The sequence below is a fragment of the Mobula birostris genome, chromosome 17 (genome assembly GCF_030028105.1).
Source record: "Mobula birostris isolate sMobBir1 chromosome 17, sMobBir1.hap1, whole genome shotgun sequence".
Classification (NCBI taxonomy): domain Eukaryota; kingdom Metazoa; phylum Chordata; class Chondrichthyes; order Myliobatiformes; family Myliobatidae; genus Mobula; species Mobula birostris.
Genome location: NC_092386.1, coordinates 2,413,512 through 2,433,621, shown reverse-complemented (window position 1 = coordinate 2,433,621; position 20,110 = coordinate 2,413,512). Strand labels below are relative to the sequence as shown.

At 42.7% G+C, this 20,110-nt stretch overlaps 1 protein-coding gene across 5 annotated transcripts in view; it reads right to left on the bottom strand.

Moving 5' to 3' along the window:
• mctp1a (multiple C2 domains, transmembrane 1a) overlaps positions 1 to 20,110 on the bottom strand; it is a 559,392-nt gene that overhangs the window by 90,044 nt on the left and 449,238 nt on the right. The gene's annotated exons all lie outside the window — the stretch shown is intronic.

Here is a 20,110-nt window from a genome sequence, read left to right as displayed (position 1 = left end):
ATCCAAATTAATTACAAATATCAAACACAAAATAATTGATTAAGTAGGTATTACCTCCCACACCCTTAAATATGAAATACCCATTCATCACTGGTGCAGCTGTTTGGTTTTAGAAGTCACATAATGTTAAATGCAGACACACACAAAAAGCTGGAGGAACTCAGCAGGCCAGGCAGCATCTTTGGAAAAGAGTATAGTTAATGTTTCGGGCTGAGACCCTTCGGCAGGACTGGACAGAAAAAACTGAGGAGTAGATTTAAAAGGTGGGGGAGGGAGAGAGAAACACAAGTTGACAGGTGAAACTCGAAGGGGGAGGGAAGTTGATTGGTGAAAGAGATAGAGGGCTGGAGAAGGGGGGGGTCTGCTAGAAGAGGACAGAAGGTCATGGAAGAAAGAAAAGCAGGAGGAGGAGCAGCAGAGGAAGCGATGGGCAGGTAAGGAGATTAGGCAAGAGAGGGAGCTGCTTTCTGCACTTCTGCTGAACTCATTGACTTCAACCACTTTGCCTCCATCATTCACCCGACCTCAAATTTACCTGGTCCATTTCTGACACCTCCCTCCCCTTTCTCAATCTCTTTGTATCTATCTTTGGATTCAGCTTATCCACTGATGGTTATTACAAACCCACGGAATCTCACAGCTACCTGGACTATACCTCGTCCCACCCTGTTACTTGTAAAAATGCTATTCCCCTTCTCTCAATTCCTCAGTCCCCACCACATCTGCTTTCAGGATAAGACTTTTCATTCCAGAATGGAGATGTCCTTCTTCTTCAAAGAGATGGGCTTCCCTTCCTCCACCATCAACAACGCCCTCAACTGCATCTCTTCCATTTCATACATGTCTGCTCTTACCCTATCCTCTCGCCACCCTTTCAGGACAGGGTTTGTCTTGTCCTCTCCTACCACCTCACCAGCCTCCATGTCCAGCACATAATTCTCTGAAACTTCTGCCACCTCCAATGGGATCACCAGCACACCATAAGTCTTCCTTCTCCCCTCCCCCCCACTTTCTGCTTTCTGCAGGGATTATTCCCTATGCGATTCCCTTGTCTATTCGTCTCTCTCCCCCCCCCCCCGATCTCCCTCCTGGCACTTATCCTTGCAAGTGGAACAAGTGCTACACCTGCCCCTACACATCCTCCCTCACTACCATTCAGGGTCCCAAACAGTCCTTCCAGGTCAGGTGACACTTCACCTGTCTGTCTCTTCGGGTCATATACTGTGTCCGGTGCTCCTGGTGTGGCCTCCTGTATATCAGTGAGACCAGACCTAGATTGGGAGACTGTTTCGTCAAGCACCTATGCTCTGTCCGCCCGAAGAAGCGGGTCTCACAGTAGCCACCCATGTTAATTTCAATTCCCACTCCCATTCCAATGTGTCAATCCATGACCTCTTCTACAGTCGAGATGAGGCCATACTCAGGTTGGAGAAATAACACCTTATATTCGGTCTGGGTAGCCTCCAACATCATGGCATGAATATTGATGACTCGAACTTCCAGTAATGTCCCATCCCACCTCACCAGTGTCCACCCCCTTCACCCTCTCTCACTTGTTCTCCCAGCCTGCCCATCACCTCCCTCTGACACCCCTCCCCCCTTTTCTTTCTTCCATGGCTTTCTGTCTTCCTATTAGATTCCCCCTGTATCTCTTTCACCAGTCAACTATCCAGCTCTTTACTTCATCCCACCTCCTTCCGGTTTCACCTTTCATCTATCCCCTCCACCCAACTTTTAAATCTACTCCTCATATTTTTTCTCCAGTCCTGCCGAAGGCTCTTGGCCCGAAATGTTGACTGTACTCTTTTCCATAGATGCTGCCTGGCTTGCTGAATTCCTCCAGAATATTGTGTGCGTTGCTTGGATTTCTAGCATCTGCAGATTTTCTCTTGTTTGTAGTTAAATGGAGATCTGTTTTTGGAGACCTGTATACATTCAAGGTGTTTCAATTGATTGTAGTAAAAATACACCGGTATCTGGAAAGTCCAACTGCTGGTGAGTTAGTATCCTGGCAAAAACTACACCATGAAGACAAAAGAACACTACAAGCAACTCCATAAAAATGTTATTGAAAAGCACAATTCAGGAGATGGATACAAGAAAATTTCCAAGTCACTGAATATTCTTGGAGTACAGTTAAGTCAATCATCAAGAAATGGAAAGAATCTGGCACAGCTGTAAATCAGCCTAGAGCAGGCTGTCCTCAAAAACTGAGTGACTGTGCAAGAAGGGGACTAGTGAGGGAGGCCACCAAGAGACCCATGACAACTCTGGAGGAGTTACAAGCTTCAGTGGCTGAGATGGGAGAGACTGTGCATACAACAACTGTTGCCCAGGTGCTTCACCAGTCACAGCTTTATAGGAGAGTGGGAAAGAGAAAGACAAAGACACTTGAAAAAAAAATCATGTGAAATCTTGGCTAGAGTTTGCCAGAGGAAAGTGGGAGACTCTTCAAGTCTATAAAGTTCTATGGTCTGATGAAATCAAAATGGACCTCTTTAGCCATCGGACTAAACACTATGTTTGGCGTAAGCCAGATACCAAACATCATCAAAGTCACACCATCCCTACCATGAAGCATGGTGGTGGCTGCATCATGCTGTGGAGATGCTTCACTGCAGCAGGCCCTGGAAGGCCTGTGAAGGTAGAGGGTAAAATAAATGCAGCAAAATACAGGGAAATCCTGGAGGAAACCCTGATGTGGCCTGATAGAGAACTATGATGAGAGAAGATTTGTTTTCCAGCAAGACAACAACCCCAAGCACAAAGCCAAAACTATCCAGGAATGGCTTAAAAACAACAAAGTTAAAATCGTGGAGTGGCCAAATCAGAGTCCTGACCTTAATCTCATAGTCACAGTCATACTTTATTGATCCCGAGGGAAATTGGGTTTCGTTACAGTTGCACCAACCAAGAATAGAGTATAGATATAGCAATATAAAACAATAAATAATTAAGTAATAATATGTAAATTATGCCAGGAAATAAGTCCAGGACCAGCCTATTGGCTCAGGGTGTCTGACCCTCCAAGGGGGGAGTTGTAAAGTTTGATGGCCACAGGCAGGAATGACTTCCTATGACATGCTGTGTTGCAGCTCGGTGGAATGAGACTCTGGCTGAATGTACTCCTGTGCCCAACCAGTACATTATGTAGTGGATGGGAGACATTGTCCAAGATGGCATGCAACTTGAACAGATCCTCTTTTCAGACACTACCGTCAGAGAGTCCAGTTCCATCCCCACAACATCACTGGCCTTACAAACGAATTTGTTGATTCTATTGGTGTCTGCTACCCTCAGCCTGCTGCCCCAGCACACAACAGCAAACATAATAGCACTGGCCACCACAGACTCGTAGAACATCTTCAGCATCGTCGGACAGATGTTAAAGGACCTCAGTCTCCTCAGGAAATAGAGATGGCTCTGACCCTTCTTGTAGACAGCCTCAGTGTTCTTAGACCAGTCCAGTTTATTGTCAATTCATATCCCCAGGTATCTGTAATCCTCCACCACGTCCACACTGACCCCCTGGATGGAAACAGGGGTCACCGGTGCCTTAGCTCTCCTCAGGTCTACTACCAGCTCCTTAGTCTTTTTCACATTAAGCTGCAGATAATTCTGCTCACACCATGTGACAAAGTTTCCTACCGTAGCCCTGTACTCAGCCTCATCTCCCTTGCTGTGCATCCAACTATGGCAGAGTCATCCGAAAACTTCTGAAGATGACAAGACTCTGTGCAGTAGTTGAAGTCCGAGATGTAAATGGTGAAGAGAAAGGGAGTCAAGACAGTCCCCTGTGGAGCCCCAGTGCTGCTGGTCACTCTGTCGGACACACAGTGTTGCAAGCACACGTACTGTGGTCTGCCAGTCAGGTAATTAATAATCTAATTCAGAATTTGTGTCTGGGCTTGAAAAGACCTGTTCATTCATGATCCCCATGAAATCTGACACAGCTTGAGCAGTTTTGTAAAGAAGAATAGGGGAAAATTGCAGTGTCCAGATGTGCAAAGCTGATAGTGACCTATCCACACAAGTTCCAAGCTGTAATTGCTGCCAAAGGTGCATCTACTAAATACTGACTTGAAGGGGGTGAATACTTATATAATCAATTATTTTGTGTTTTATATTTGTAATTAATTTAGATCACTTTGTAGAGATCTGTTTTCATTTTGACACAAAAAGTCTTTTTCTGTTGATCAGTGTCAAAGAAGCCAAATTAAATCCACAATGATTCAGCGTTGTAATACAATAAAACATGCAAACTTCCGGGGTGTGGGGTGAATACTTTTTATAGGCACTGTAACTCTCTATTTTTATTTTATCTGTGTGCCTATCTAAGTGTCTCTTAAACGTCCCTAAAGTACCTGCCTCCACCACCATGCCTGGCAGCCCATTCAACATACCTTCCACTCCGTGTAAAACGGCTACCTCTCACATTCCTACAATACTTCCCTCCAAGCACCTTAAAGTTATGCCATTCCACCTGGAAAACAAAGTCTCTGGCTGTTCACTCTACCTATCATCTTGTCCACTTCTATAAAGTCACCTCCTCCCCTCTGAAGAGGAAATCCCTAGCTTGCTCAACTTATTTTTTGTCGGACGTGCTCTCCAATCCAGATAGCATCCTGTTAAGCCTCCTCTCTAAAGTTTCCACATCCTTCCGATAATGAGATGACTGGAACTGAACACAATATTCTGAGTGTGGTTTAACCGTTGTTTAATAGAGCTGCAACATTACCTTGTGGCTCCTGAACTCAGTCCACTGACTAATAAAGGCCATCACATCATAAGTCTTCTTAATCACCCAACCAACCTGCGCAGTAACATCAAGGTGTCCATGCACGTGGATCTCAGGATCCCTCTGTTCCTCCATACTGTTCAGAATCTAGTCATTAACCCTGTATTCTCTCCAAATTTGACTTTCTAACACAGACATCCCACCCTGCAAAAACTCATTTCAGGGAGGTAATTTGCGGGAGACTCCCAGAACTTCTGGGAGAGGTGGGATGTCTACAATAAAGTAGCTCCTAGTTTAATAGAGTAGCCAGCTAGTTTAAATAACGTTAGCTACCCTAATGAACGAATGACACTTGTTAAACTCACCTCAACATGTCTCTTACAGTCTTAACCCACCATGGGCAATAGAAAAGTCACTGTTGCAAATAGTGCAGCGAGCAACACTGTCATTATCTTTGACCCCTATTAGGCAGGGGTACACTTTAGGGTAGTCTGGAGTGACGTACGTTTTATATTTTCATTTTTTGGAACACTCTCCCATGACGCGCTCTCTCTCTCGCGCGCGCTCTCTCTCTCTTGCTCTCTCTCGCTCTCAAAAAAATTGATTTCCAGGATATTGTATATAATTTGCAGGCATTAGGGAGCCACTATTACTATGCGGGACACTCCCGGAACTTCCGGGAGAGGTGGGATGTCTGCTAACATGAATCAGTTCACACTTTTCCATCGGCGTATTTCAAAGATTCAGAGTACATTTATTATCAAAGAATGTATATGTTATACAGCATTGAGATTTGTTTGCTCACAGGTAGCCACAAAGCAGGAAATCCGAAAAGTCCTAATTAAAGAAAAAAAGGAATAAAAAAGACCAACACCTGATATGCAAGAGAAAGAAAAAAAAACACAAATCATGTGAACTATTGAAGTGGACAACAACAATCCAAACCAAAAACTAAATCCTCAGATTTGAACCCCAGAGTTCATCACAATTAGCGGGTATGGAATACAGCAGCCGCGACAGTCTTCATAGCCTCAGCACCATGGAGAGAGGGGAATGACTATCATGGAAATCCAGCAAAATCAGCTCCCGCCCCAGATCCCGACACCCTGTCTTTTCAGTCTATCTGGGCTGGTGTTTAAATTGACCAAAAAATGGAACAGTGAGAGGCTCCATTGCCCTGGAGAGAGGAATGAAGATCACGGAGAGCGAGTGAAATTGGTTCTCGCCTCCGATCTGGGCCGGCATTTAAATTGTCTGAACAGCATATCGTACCTTACACTAAGAACTGCAGCAAAAGTCTCCAGGCCTAGACCATGCTGCCCAGCGACTTGCTCCGGGCTCAGATTTCGCTGCCCAGCCCAAAGCCACTCTCAAGCTCTTCAAATCAGCTCAGCCCCCAGAGCGATCCAACCTCGCACCCAGCAAGTTATGTGGGCAATGAATCTCCTCTGCCCGAGCCCCAACTTCTTTTGGTGCCCAGGGGGATCTAACCTTGCACCTGGGCCTCTTGTACAGGCATCAGAACTCCATCTGCAACGATTCTGCCACACACCATTGCGGCTCTTTCCTGAACTCACCTCACCATCGCTCACCCCTTCACTGTTTGCGGCCATAATTTAACACTTCAGAAAAGGTGTTTTTAGTTGGATTTCTTAACTTTTGATTACCAGAAAGCTGTCACATGTGTTCGGTGGTGCCATCTTAACCAGAAGCTAATTAAATGATCTATTAGGGTACAATCTATTCGGGTACAACACAGATTTATACGAAATCTGTGGCCACACTTGCTACTTTAGTATAGTTATTTCAGTAGGTAAACACTTATGTTCAAAGTTTAAAGTAAATTTATTATCAAAGTAAATATATATGTCACCAGATACAAGCCTGAGATCCATTGTCTTGCGGGAATATTCCTCTCATCACCTCTCATCACAGCGCTAAGCAGTATTGCATCTGTATTATACTGTCTCAGTACTTTTATATTTGTGTGCTGTAGCACTTCTTTTATTCACAGTTATTTTGTAAATAACACTATTCTTTGCATTTCTGGTCAGATGCTAAATGCTTTGTATCTGTACTCGGCACAATGACAATAAAGTTGAATCTAATCTAATCTAATATTCATTACATTTTTAATAGAGTAATAACCATAATAGAACCAATGGAAGACTGCACTGGCCTGGGCATTCAACCAGTGTGCAAAATCCATAAACTGTGCAAATGCATAAAGAAATAATAAATAAATAAGGAAAAAATATCAAGAATGTGAGATGAAGAGTCATTGAAAGTGAATCTTAGGCTGTGAGAACATTTCAATGATACAGTGAAGTTGAGTGAGGTTATCCCCATGATGGTGTTAGTCCTCAGGCTCCTGTACCACCTTCCTGATGGCAGCAGCATCTCCTGGGTGGTGGGGGTCCCTGATGATGGATGCTGCTTTCCTGTGATGTTTGGTGTGGGAGTGCTCAATGGTAGGCGGGTTTTGCCCGAGAGGGACTGGGCCATATCCACTACCTTTTGTAGGATTTTTTTGTACAAGAGCATTGATGTTTCCATACCAGGCTGTGATGAAACCAGTCAATATACTCTCCACCACACATGTATAGAAGTTTGTCAGATTTAGATATACTACTGAATCTTTGCAAACTCTTAAGGAGGCAGAGGAACTGTGTTTCCTTCTTTGTAGATGCACTTATGTGCTGCACCCGGGACAGACAGGTCCTCTGAAGTGATAACACCAAGGAACTTAAAGTTGCTGGCCCTCTCCACCTCTGATCCCCGATGAGGACTGGCTCATGGACCTCTACTTTCCTCCTCCTGAAGTCAATAATCAGCTCCTTGGTCTTTCTGACATTGAGTAAGAGGTTGTTGTTGTGACACCATTCAGCTGGATTTTTAATTCCATCCTGTTACCATTGGGAAGGAGGTACAGAAGCCTGAAGGTATACACTCAGTGATTCAGGAACAGCTTCTTCCCTTCCTTCCACCTTTGTATTCTGGTATCTTCTCCCTTCCTTTTCAGTCTTGATGGAGGGTCTCAGAGTGAAATGTTAACTGTTTATTCTTTTCCATAGAGGCTGCCTGACCTGCGGAGTTCCTCCAGCATTTTGTGTGTGTTGCTCTGGTTTTCCAGCATCTGCAGAATCCTTTGTGTTTATATTTTTCCTAAACTGTCATATCACACGTCTCATGTCATAAATGTTCTGCTGGATGTTGTGAACATGCTCTGTTGGTACCAGAATATATGGTGACACTTGCGGGCTGACCCCAGCACATCCTTGGGCTGTGTTGGTTGTTAACACAAATGGCACATTGCATGTAATGTTTCAATGTACATGTGACAAATAAATGAATCTCAATGTGAATCAGATTGCTAGGCAGAAGCAGAATGTATAGAAGAACACAAACATATCTCCATGACCATGATTGTTCTTGGTAAATTCTTCTACAGGAGTGGTTTGGCATTCTGGGCAGTGACTATACCTCAGCTATTATCAATACTCTTCAGAGACTGAGAAGTGTTTGGCAGCTTTGGGCCTGTACTCTGAAATTTAGAAGAATGCATGGGGATCTCATTGAAACTTATTGAATGTTGAAAGGACTCAATAAGGTGAATGTGGAGAGGATGTTTCCTATGATGGGGGAATTCAGAACTAGAGGGCACAGGCTCAAAATTGGGGGGTGACCTTTTAGAATTGAAGTAAGGAGGAATTTTCTAAGCCAAAGAGTGGTGCATCTGTGGATGCTCTGCCATAGACTGCGGTGGAGGCCAAGTCCGTGGGTATATTCAAAGTGGAAGTTAATAGATTCCTGATCGGTCAGGGCATCAAAGGATATGGTGAGAGGGCAGGTGTATGGGGTTGAATGGGATCCAGGATCAGTTATGATGAAATGGCGGAGCTGAATGTCTTATGGTCTTATGAAAATTGTCTGCCTAGCGTCAGTGGTCATATAACCAGCACTTGTGATATGCACCATCTGCTCATATGACCGTCCACTACCTGCTCCTGTGGCTTCACGTGACCCTGATCGGTGACGTGGGGGGGGGGGTCTAAGCAGGTGCTACCCCTTGCCTGCAGGCTAGTGGAGGGAAGGAGAGCCTTATACCTCCTTTGGTAGAGATGAATCTCCACCATGCCACCCATGAAGTTGAGTAGCAGGCACAAATCTACAAAAGCCCTTGATACGATCAGTTTGTTTTGGGCATCTAGTGTGGGCTACCTAGCTAGACTATCCAGCCCAACTAGGCACATTTGCCTGGCCTTTTGATGATCCAGTGTTTCCAATGTCGTACTGAAAATCTTCTTACTTCACGTCAGAAAGCATATTCAATTGAAATGGTGACAGACAGGCCTCTCTGGGTGTGCGGTGGCAGTCTAAAAGTTTAGAAGAGGGCCAAGTTGAACAAACTACTGTGCCTTCAAGCTTTAGCAGTACAGATGTGTTTTAGTAATAGGTTTCTGCAAAGCTGGCAATATCAACCAACGTCCAAAGGCCTAAAACCTTACCAACGTGTACAAAAGATGGAGGGAAAAGTGAATACAACGATGAAGGGCCCCAAAATAGAATAACAAACAATCCAGAGAACTACAACAAACAGTAAAATTGCCACTGTCATCTGCTAATTACTTGGGTGTTTATTTGCCAGGTTGCATGGTGTATCAGATTCGTGTATTTTAATGTACCATTTTCTGCAAATGTCTGAGGCACATATAGTATATACAGCAAGATTCTGGCACAGGACTGTAGTAATGTTATGTATTGCACTGTACTGCTACCACAAAAACACACATTTCATGACATATGTGAGTGATGATAAATATGATTCTGCTCTGGGTCTCTATCGTGGACTGAGAGTGGGAAGGGGCAGGGTGAGGGGAATCATGATTAGGAAAAGGGGAAGGGAGAGGGGAGGGAGCAGGAAGCACCAGAGTGACATTCTGTAATGATCAATAAACCAATTGTTTGGAAGCAACAACTTTGCCTGATGTCTCAGGGCTGGTTGTGTCTGCACCTGCTGCACACTCCCCCCTGCCACCTGTCCCACACCCCTGCCACCCGTCCACACTCCCCCCTGCCACCTGTCCACACTCCTCCCATGGCACCTGTCCACACTCCCCCCTGCCACCTGTCCACACTCCTCCCATGGCACTCTACCCTTGCCATTCTCAACATCCTCTGCGTCCACCTGCTCTCCACTCCACGTCAACCAATACAGTATTGTGCAAAATTCTTAGGCACCCTAACACTGTGTGTGTGTGTGTGTACACCACTTGGCGACAGCTGTGTAGGGCCGGGGTTTGTATTCTGGAGATGGAAAGAACAACCAGAAGACGGCAGAAGAGAACGAGGAGAAATGCAGCCATGGTGGTCACCACTACTACATATACATGTCCCACCTGCAACAGAGCTTGTGGGTCCAGGATACGACTGTATAGTCATCAGACATCTCACCGTTAAAGGAGTGGACGTGGTCATCAGATTTCAACGGACAACCGAAGAGAGAGAGGAGTGTGTGTGTGTGTGTGTGTGTGTGTGTGTGTGTCTGTGCTGAAAACGTTTGCACAGTACTGTGCCTCATATAATGTAGCTACAACACCGTACTCAACTCAATTGACGCATAAATATAAGTGCTTGCAACATAATTAATTCCATTAATTATATTATATATTTTCTGCCACAACAGAATTTTTCATTCTAATAGCTATAAATTTAAACTAACCTGTGCACAATTCTGAAAACAGAAGTTCCCTTTTTCCGTTACCTATACCAGTTTACGAAGCCAGCTCTCATCAATTAGCCACTGAGTTGCCCTTTCATTGTGACTAAGTGACTAATATCTACATTGGCTCCAAGAAAGACACTTTTCACCATCAGCCAATAATCTGCTAAATGGAAACACATGCAGGGACTTATCCGACGCCCAAGAGGGGTCCTTATTGAATGGGAAACAGGTGTGTGAGTTCTGTGCCATGTAATACCCCATTTACCCCTGAGTACAAAGGTTACACGGCTAATGGGTGCCTTGTGCTGCAAAGGCAGTGCAGAGGCACAGGCCGAGGTTAAACATCTGGGACATATTTCACATACTTGCAGTTTATGCTTCAGCTTCAATTAGAATGAGGCTCTGGCACATTTATTAATCTTTTACTTTCATCTTTTAAAAAGCCTCTGACCTGACCTTAATATTTTTCAGCTTGAACAAACAGAGGAATAATGAAAAGGAGTTTCGAGCTGCTCGCAATAGAACAGACAAATTTGTCCCACAGCGAGCTTCAATTTATTGTGAACCTACAGGAAGAAAAATCATAGTGCTTGTAAAAAGGGAAAAGAATCCCTTCAGAGTCATGGGCAGCAAGTATGAAGTTTTTGTTGTGTATTTCATATTTCAATAATAGTTGAGTAATGCTGTATATATTGTTTGAGCATTCTTGTTAGTTTAAATAATTAATTACGGGTTATATGAAAAAATATATTAATTGTATACATCATCACGCTACAATGTGATACTCGTGTGCCACTCCTAATGTACACTCAAACATAAGTTTTTAATCTATTGCTTTTGATCAAAGTGAACAAATGCTATATTTATAAATCCATTACCAGATTTCATTATGGACAAAGCACAGGTCTTCCATGCATGTTAACAGTTCCATTAAAATTACTATCACAAACAAAACGATAATTAAGAGAAGACATGGATCATGGAAACAGATAAAGGAACAAGTTGCCATTTGTAATCAGTTATGATACGGAATAGAATGGAGGAGTGTGAATCAGTGCTCCAGAAAACCTTCATCTCTTTTCCCTTAACGATAATTTCACAAAGGAGTTAATAAGCATGTGTGCTGCAGGCTAGATATTTATTTGTAATTGCATGCATTAAATATGGAATAGAATAAAGGTTAGATGTTGTGTTTCTGAAATTCACCTTCACTGGAATCAGATTTTATGCGAGTGCAGAACATACACTGCATTATCCGGCATTAGTGCATGTAACTGAGGAGAAATGTTTGTCCCAATAAACAGTATATATTATATAATGAATATATCTGGTGTTTGCTTTCGACATTTCTTTATACAAATGAACCAATTGCACTTCCAGAGAGTCCATACTTTACGATTATGCTTATTTTATGTATTTTAATTAGATTTTCTTTTGGCTGAGTGAGTGAGATCCCAACTGCACTCTTTCTTTCTGGTATATATAGACATTCCCCACTCAGATCCCGACCTCACTCTTTCTTTCTGGCAGACGAATACACTTCCTTCTCTTGTTCCAAGCTGCAAAAAAAGATCAACTTTTGCTACCAATTTCCAGATTTCCCTTATGGTCTGTGTCTGACTTTTTCTAATTCTCAACTTCTCAATCTCTCTCGGGAGAAAAAAATAATGCTGACATTAATTAAAAGTCAAAAGTTGTACCCTGACTACAACTACAACACACACAAAGTGCTGGAAGGACTCAGAAGGCAGGCAATGTCTATGGAAATGAGTAAACAGTCGAGGTTTCGGTCTGAGACCCTTCTATAGGACTAGAAAGCAACGGGAAAGATACTAGAATAAAAAGGTGGGAGGAGGGGAAGCAGGGCAAGCTGGAAGTCGGGTGAGTGGGAAAGGACTCTGATAGGAGAGTAGACCATAGGAGAGAAGAAGGGAGGAGAGGCAGCAGGGGGAGGTGATCAACTGAACTTGAACTTTTTTTCAGTTTAATACACTGTATTTACTGCTTAAGATGCCATCTCCATTAAAAAGTCATATCTAGTGAATAACAGGTGACTGCTTTGCAGAAATCATTTGTTTAGCTTACAAGGTGACCCCAAGCTTTTTGCTGCCTGTCAGTTAAATTATCTGACCCACCCCCAGTTAACCTGTTCGTCCTCATCATCATAGGGCCATACAGCACAAAGTGCCCTCCCAGTTAGTCCCAATTTCCTGCCTTTGGCCTGTATCCCTCTAAATCCTGCTCCTCGATGGAGATCCAAGTGCTTCTTTAAAGATACTATTATATCTCCCTCAGCCACTTCTTCTGCAGCTCATTCCACACACTCACCACCCTCTGCATAAAGACAGAAGAAGTTAGGGAGCATGGTAGTGTAGAGCTTAGCATAACGCTAGTAGAGTGCCAGTCAGTGACCTGGGTTCAATTCCACCACCTGCCTGTAAGGAGTTTCTGCATTCTCTCTGTGTCTGCATTGGTCTCCAAAGATGTACGAGTTAGAGTTAGTAAGTTATGGGTATGTTATATTATGTTATGTTAGAGTTAGTAGGTTATGGGTATGTTATATTATGTTATGTTAGAGTTAGTAAGTTATGGGTATGTTATGTTATGTTGGTGCCAGAAGCACAGCGATATTTGCGGGCTGCCCCCAGCACTTCCTTGGACTGTGTTGTTGTAAACAAGGCACTTCATTGTATGTTCTGATGCCTCAGTGTAAATTGACGAATAAAGCTAATCTCTTTAAAGCAGACCCTCAGGTCCCCATTAAATCTTTTCCCTCTCACCTTAATCTGATCACCCTGGTTTTGGACTGCCCTCCTCTGAGAAGGCACTTGTGTTGGGCACATGGCTAAGTGGTTAAGGCATTCATCTAGTGATCAGAAGGTTGCTAGTTCGAGCCTCAGCTGTGGCAGCGTGTTTGTGTCCTTGAACAAGGCACTTAATCACACATTGCTCTAGTGTCTGTGCGAGGAGTGGCGCCCCACACAGACTTCCAATCTGCACCTTGTAAGGCATGAAAATGCCCGTCACAGGCCCCTCATGGTCTGAGTCAACGATCTCCCTCCTCCTCCTCCTCTGAGAAAAGTCTAATAACATCCACCTTATATATGCCTCTCATTATTTGAAACATTTATAATTATGGATTTAAAAGTACAAGGACCCAGCTTGGCCAACCTCAAACTATAAGACTGAAAAACAGTCTATAGTCCAAATCCATATCCAAAATGCAGAAAACTTGCGTAACATTCTCTGGGCACGGCAGCAGCCCTTCCTTCTCCCACAGACTGCGATCTCACCAGCAATCAAAAGCCAGTCTCCCCTCTCCAGAAGTAGAGCAATCCCATCAGCTATCAAAAGGCAGACAGCCGGTGCACACTTTACACATTTGCCTTGATGTTTCAATCTCCCTCGTTGTTTTAATTGACAAACAGAGGGAGCTTTAATCGGCAAAATGGAGTTGAACATTGGCTCGTGCCCTATCGCACAGCCTTCTCACCCCTACTTCTGCCTCTCGGAGACCGCAGAGAATTGAAACAACCAATCTTCAAACTGCAAATCACAGTCTCTAACAGTTCCAAAATCTTATTCAAGACAAAAATCATTTCAATAAACTATTCGTTTGTTCCATCATACTCCCTAGTGCCCGACCATTCTGAGTATTGGTGCTTATGTTGTTTGATTTTCCAAAATGTATCACCTCACACTTAACTGTATTGAACTCCATTTGTTACTGTTTGGCTCGCTTCCCTAACTGAAGTTAAAAGTATAATCACTGAATTAAAGAATTGGAAAGGGGAATCAGAATGTTGGAATTGTACAGCAAACTACCAAATGGTCCAAAGGCAGCAAGATCAGCAATCAGTCCAACCCCTCCTGAATCAGGTTTACTATCACCGGCATGCGTCGGGAAAGTTTTGCTTATGGCTTCATATTGTCTGCATGCATGTTCAATTCATCTGTCTCATTCAATACTTCTTTAGCACTTAGAAATGTAACATTAAACCACAATATGCAAGATTCATACAATATTTAATGCATGATAGGATGTCTAGTGGCAAATTTAAATTGCTCCAAGATTAACCAGGAGATTCAATTCAAGAATTAAGAATTTGTAAGAAGAGTTCAGAAGAACTGTTTAGACAGAATGTGGCTTGACCAGCAGAGATAGTGGCAACATTGCAGTGGAAAAGGCCAAAGTTAAAATATGAATACAAGTTCTGAATAAGGGTAAGGCCAGTTGCAAAAGTGAATTTGAATAGTAATTCAAAGTAAAGACATTATAGAGCCATCAGAGGTATTTAAGGAGATTCGAGTGATTCAGGATTAAATACAAAAAAGATCAAGAGGATAAAGCAAGGAAAGAGTTGTTTGTGGAAGCTGAGGACGTGGGTAAAGTAACCCATGAATATTTTGTGACCATCTTTACAGATGAGGGTCAGCAATGGCAGGGATGTGGTTCGGCACAAAATATTGGATACAATAATGATAGTAAAAGATTAGCATGAATTATAATAACAGCAAGGATACTGCATTCATTAGATTGAGACTTAAGTGCTCTTTATACTTGGCTCTCATAGAAATGGATGCACAATGGATTGTTGGATTCTGATGTCTTAATCCAAAGTTCTTTCAGAAGTCAGGAAGTAGCACAAAACTTATTTCTTCACCATTGTTTGATCAAGCATTGATAGAGGAAAGGAAAATTGAAACAGACTGATAGCGGTCTACTAAGCAAAGAGAAAGACATAAGAACTAAGGTGGTTCTGCCTTGTAATCAGCTATTTTATTCCAATGGATAAGGAAAGTTCCATTCAAATTGCCAACAGGCTTATACTCATCTGGATGAGCTGGGCGGCACTGTGAGAATCATGTTCTTTGATTTCTCCAGTGCTTTTAACACCATACGACCTGCTTTACCAGGGAGTAAGCTCACAGAGATGCAGGCGGATGCTCCACTAGTGCCCTGGATTACAGACTACCTGTTCAAACGGCCACAGTATGTGAGATTGCAGAGCTGTGTATCGGGTACTGTGGTTAGCAGTACAGGGGCACCTCAGGGGACTGTCCTGTCCTCCTTCCTGTTCACCATCTACACCTCAGACCTCAGATACAACTCTTGAGCCCTGCCACCTGTAGAAGCTTTCGTATGATCCGGCCGTTGTGGGCTGTATCAGCTGGGGTGAAGAGGCTGAGTACAGAAGAGTGTGGACAACTTTGTTGAGCAGTGTGGGCTGAATCACCTGCAGCTCAACATCACTAAGACAAAGGAGTTGGTAGTGGACTTCAGGAAGGTGAAAACACCCTGCATTCGCATCTCCATCAAGGTAACGGATATGGAAGTAGTCCAGGACTTGAAAAACCTGGGAACCCAACTGGACTGGTCTAAAAATACAGAGGCTCTGTACAAGAAGGGACAGAGCTGACTGTACTTCCTGAGGAGGCTCTGGTCATTCAACGTCTGCAGTCTACGTTGCAGATGTTCTATCACTCAGTGGCGGCCAGCATTCTATTCTATGCCGTAGACTGCTGGGGCAGCAGGGTGAGAGCAGCTGACGCCAAGAAGATTGATAAGCCTGTCAGGAAGGCTGGTTCTGTTCTGGGGGTGGAACTGGATCCCCAAGTAGTTGTGCCTGAGAGGAGGATGCTGCAGAAGCTATGAAGTGTTATGGACAATCTCTCTCACCCCTCTCCATGACATACTGGACTAACAGCAGAGCACCTTTGGTCACAGACGGATTCCACCAAGGTGCACCACTAAACGCCACAGTACATCCTTCTTCCCTGTGGCTATAAGACTCTACAACTCCACCTCCTTAAGTATATGGCTTCATTGCACATCTGTACTTTGCACTATTACTTTTTAATGCACATTTTGTATTCTTTTTCTTACCTCAATGCTAACATTTTATATTGTAAGGTACATATTTCTGACTGAGCAACCTTGCAACAATAATTTCCTTCCAGATAAATAAAGTTTTATCTTATTCCATATAAACTACCTTGTGGGTTTAAGTATTCAAGAGTATTCATAATCGTTAAATGTTATTTCCAGTACACAGTGAAAAGGAAAACAAAATAATTGTTACTTCCGATCACATGCAGCACAAAAAAACAACACAATAATTAAAAAACAAATATAAATACATAGAGTCTATAAATATGGATTGTATGTCCACAGAATGGCGCTAGGCTAGGAGTGATTGTAAATAAGGTGACTGAGAGGAGTTAGTGGCTGGAGGTGTTGATCAACCATTCTGCTTGGGGAAAGTCACTGTTATAATGAATCCAGTCATTTTACTCCTCAGAGGTCAGTGTTAATGAGCCTATCCATACCCAGATATCGATACCCTCAACTGCATGATTGTTATTTTTAACTATTCTTGCTGGGTATTGGGCTCACTGAAGGCCAGCATACCATATGCATTCTTCACCATCCCATTTATCTAGGTTGCTGTTTCAGAGATTCGAGATTTAAGATTCAAGATCGTTTAATGTCATTCCCTGTACACAAGGGTAAGGGAGAACAAAATAATTGTTACCCCAGATCTAATGAAGCACAAAAAGATGATAAAGATCACTAATAAAAATGCAACAAACATAAATACATAATGCATAGATCGACTGTACGTCCATAAAGTGTCACTAGACTGTACATCACGTGACTGACAGGAAATAATAAAGTAGTGGTGGAGTTAGTGGGTGGAGGTGTTGATCAGCCTCACTGCTTGGGGAAAGTAACTGTTTTTGAGTCTGGTGGTCCTGGTGTGGATGCTATGTAGCCTCCTCCCTGATGGGAGTGAGACAAACAGTCCATGAACAGGGTGGGTGGGATCCTTCAATAATTCATTTTTGAACATTGGCCTCAGCTACATGGATGCACATTCCAAAGCAGCTTAACACTTGAAAGCTTGGTTTCAGATTTAGTCTGTTGCCAAACACTGTAAGGGTGGGGGAGAAAAGCTTTACTTACTAATGTTTAATAAGTAAAGGGAATAGCCTGAAGCTGAGGACTGGAACATTGTGGCAGGGAAGCAGTTTCCATCATCAAAGACCTCCATCATCCAGGCCATACTCTTCCCAATACCACCATCAAGCAGGAGCTACAGAAGCCTTAGGTCACACATCTCCGGGTTCATGACAAATATCAGGCTCCTGAACCATTGTGGATAACTTCACTCACCACAGCTCAGCCTGCAGACTCACTCTCAAGGACCCGTCTCACTCATGTCCTCAGTATTATTTATTTGCACAATTTGTCTTCTTTTGCACATTGGCTGTTTATAAATTTTTGTTTCTATACAGTTTTTCATAAATGTTACTGCATTTCTTTATTTTCCTGTAAATGCCTGCAAGAAAATTGATTTCAAAGTAGTATATGATTACATAAACATTCAAAGTACAAAGTTCAAAGTCAATTTATTATGAAAGTACATAGATGTAACCACGTACAACCCTGAGAAACTGTTCAGGAAAAGGTTTATTTTTCTCTTTTCTTTTCAAGGTGGCTGGGTCCTGTCAGAGTCCATGATCTGCAGCTCCAGCTCAAACCACAGTTCTTCATGGGCGGTAGGTTCTCACTCTCACTCTCAGACTCGCCAAGTGGCCTGGCGTTTCGATATCTCCAGGCGCACCCTGGAAGACGTGCGCCTTCATGGTGCGACCCTGTGGACAACTCAATTTCTCGCCAAAGTCACTGACGGAGGCATCACGGGAGATTGAAATGCTGAGACAGCAGGAGGTGCACGCTGCTGTCCAAAGAAGGCAGCTTCACTTGAGTGACGCACATAAAAGTTGCTGGTGAACACAGCAGGCCAGGCAGCATCTCGAGGAAGAGGTGCAGTTGACGTTTCAGGCCGAGACCCTTCGTCAGGACTTGAGTGATATCCCTCTCTCGGGAGTTGATGCTTTACTGCTGCTTGTGCGTGGCAGGGGGAGGGGATTTTAACATTTTCTGTCATTCATTCTTTGTGTTTTTGTTTCCGTTTCATGAATGTCTGTGAAGGGTAAGAATTTCAGGTTGTATACTGTATACATTCTCTGATATTAAATTGGACCATTGAACCATTGAATGTACTTTGATAATAAATTTTACTTTGACAAAACCGTGATTTTTGTTCACTCTGTGTTGTGCTTTTGCTAATTTTGGGATCACATTTCAAAACAAGACATTAAAGCATTAGTTAGCATGTTAAAGGTACCTGAATAATTATTTAGATAGAGTAACACTTTGAAGCATCAGTTGCCAAATTTAGTAGCTCTGCACTTATGAGGATGTTTGGACAAGTTATTGACTATAAGGGGGTGATCCTGAAATGCCTACAAATATGTTCAAATTTAGAAAAAATCTTATTGGCTACTGTGAATACTTACAGAACTATTTAATTAAATCATCCATCTTTATCTTTAAACTTTGATATACTGTGAATCACCTTTTTGTTAACTTTGACAGGAAGCAACTCAAACAAAGTAAATTTATTACCAAAGTAAATATTTGTCACCATATACAACCCTGAGATTCACTTTCTTATGGGCATTCACAGTTGATATAAAGGTACACAATAGAATCAGTGAAAAACTACACACAAACAACCAATGTGCAAAAGGTGACAAATTTGGCAAATACAAAAATAAAATAAATAATATTCAGAACCTGAGCTATAGAGTGCTTAAAAGTGAGTTTGTAGGCTGTGGAGTCAGTTCAGGGTTGAGGTGAGTGATTCAGGATCCTGATGGTTGAAAGGTAACTGTTCCTCAATCTGTGGCATGCAACCAAATGCTCTTGTACCTCCTTCCCGATGGAAGCAGCGAGAAGTGGCCATGGCCTCTCAATAACAAACAATACCAACATCTTATCAAAAGACAGAGGAGAACTTACAAGTCAGACTTCCATTTTTCTGATGACTGAATAAGAGCTGTTGCCAGCAAAGGAAAATATTCTACTGTCAGACTGTATCTTGTAGATAAGTACAACAGAAGCAAGAGCTTGAGTTACAAAGCGAATCATTTATCATGTGGTTATACGAAGAACACAACCATTCAGGCTTCATATGGGAGATTTATAAAGCATCCAAGCTTTGAAATTCTGACATTCTCTTTGTCCATCGTTCTGCACCTATTCGTGTTTCATCATCCTTATAGCAATTACTCAATTTCCAAACACGCTGTTTGTAACCTGTAATATAGATTGCCAAAACAATCTTCACATCTCCTTAGTTATTTATATTATCCTTGTGTGCTGTGATTATTCCTGGGGCAATTTTAACACAGCATGCTTATTTCCTTCTCTAATTCTTCAGTAGCATTTTTTTTCTGCAATGTAATTATTATAATTAGCATCTTTTGTCCTTTATGAGCAATAAAATCAGTCAAATCTATACAAATTATAGAACACAGAACACTACAACACTGTACAGGCCCTTCAGCCCAAGATGTTGTGCTGACCTTTAAGCCTACTCTAAGATCCATCTACCCTTCCCTCCTACAAAGCCCTCTGTTATCCATGTGCCTATCTGAGAGTTTCTTAAAGACCCCTAATGCATCTGCCTCTAGTATCACCCTAGGCAGGGTGTTCCTTACACCCACCACTGACATCAGTAATGCAAAAAAACCTACCTCTGACATCATTCCTAAACTTTCCTCCAATCACCTTA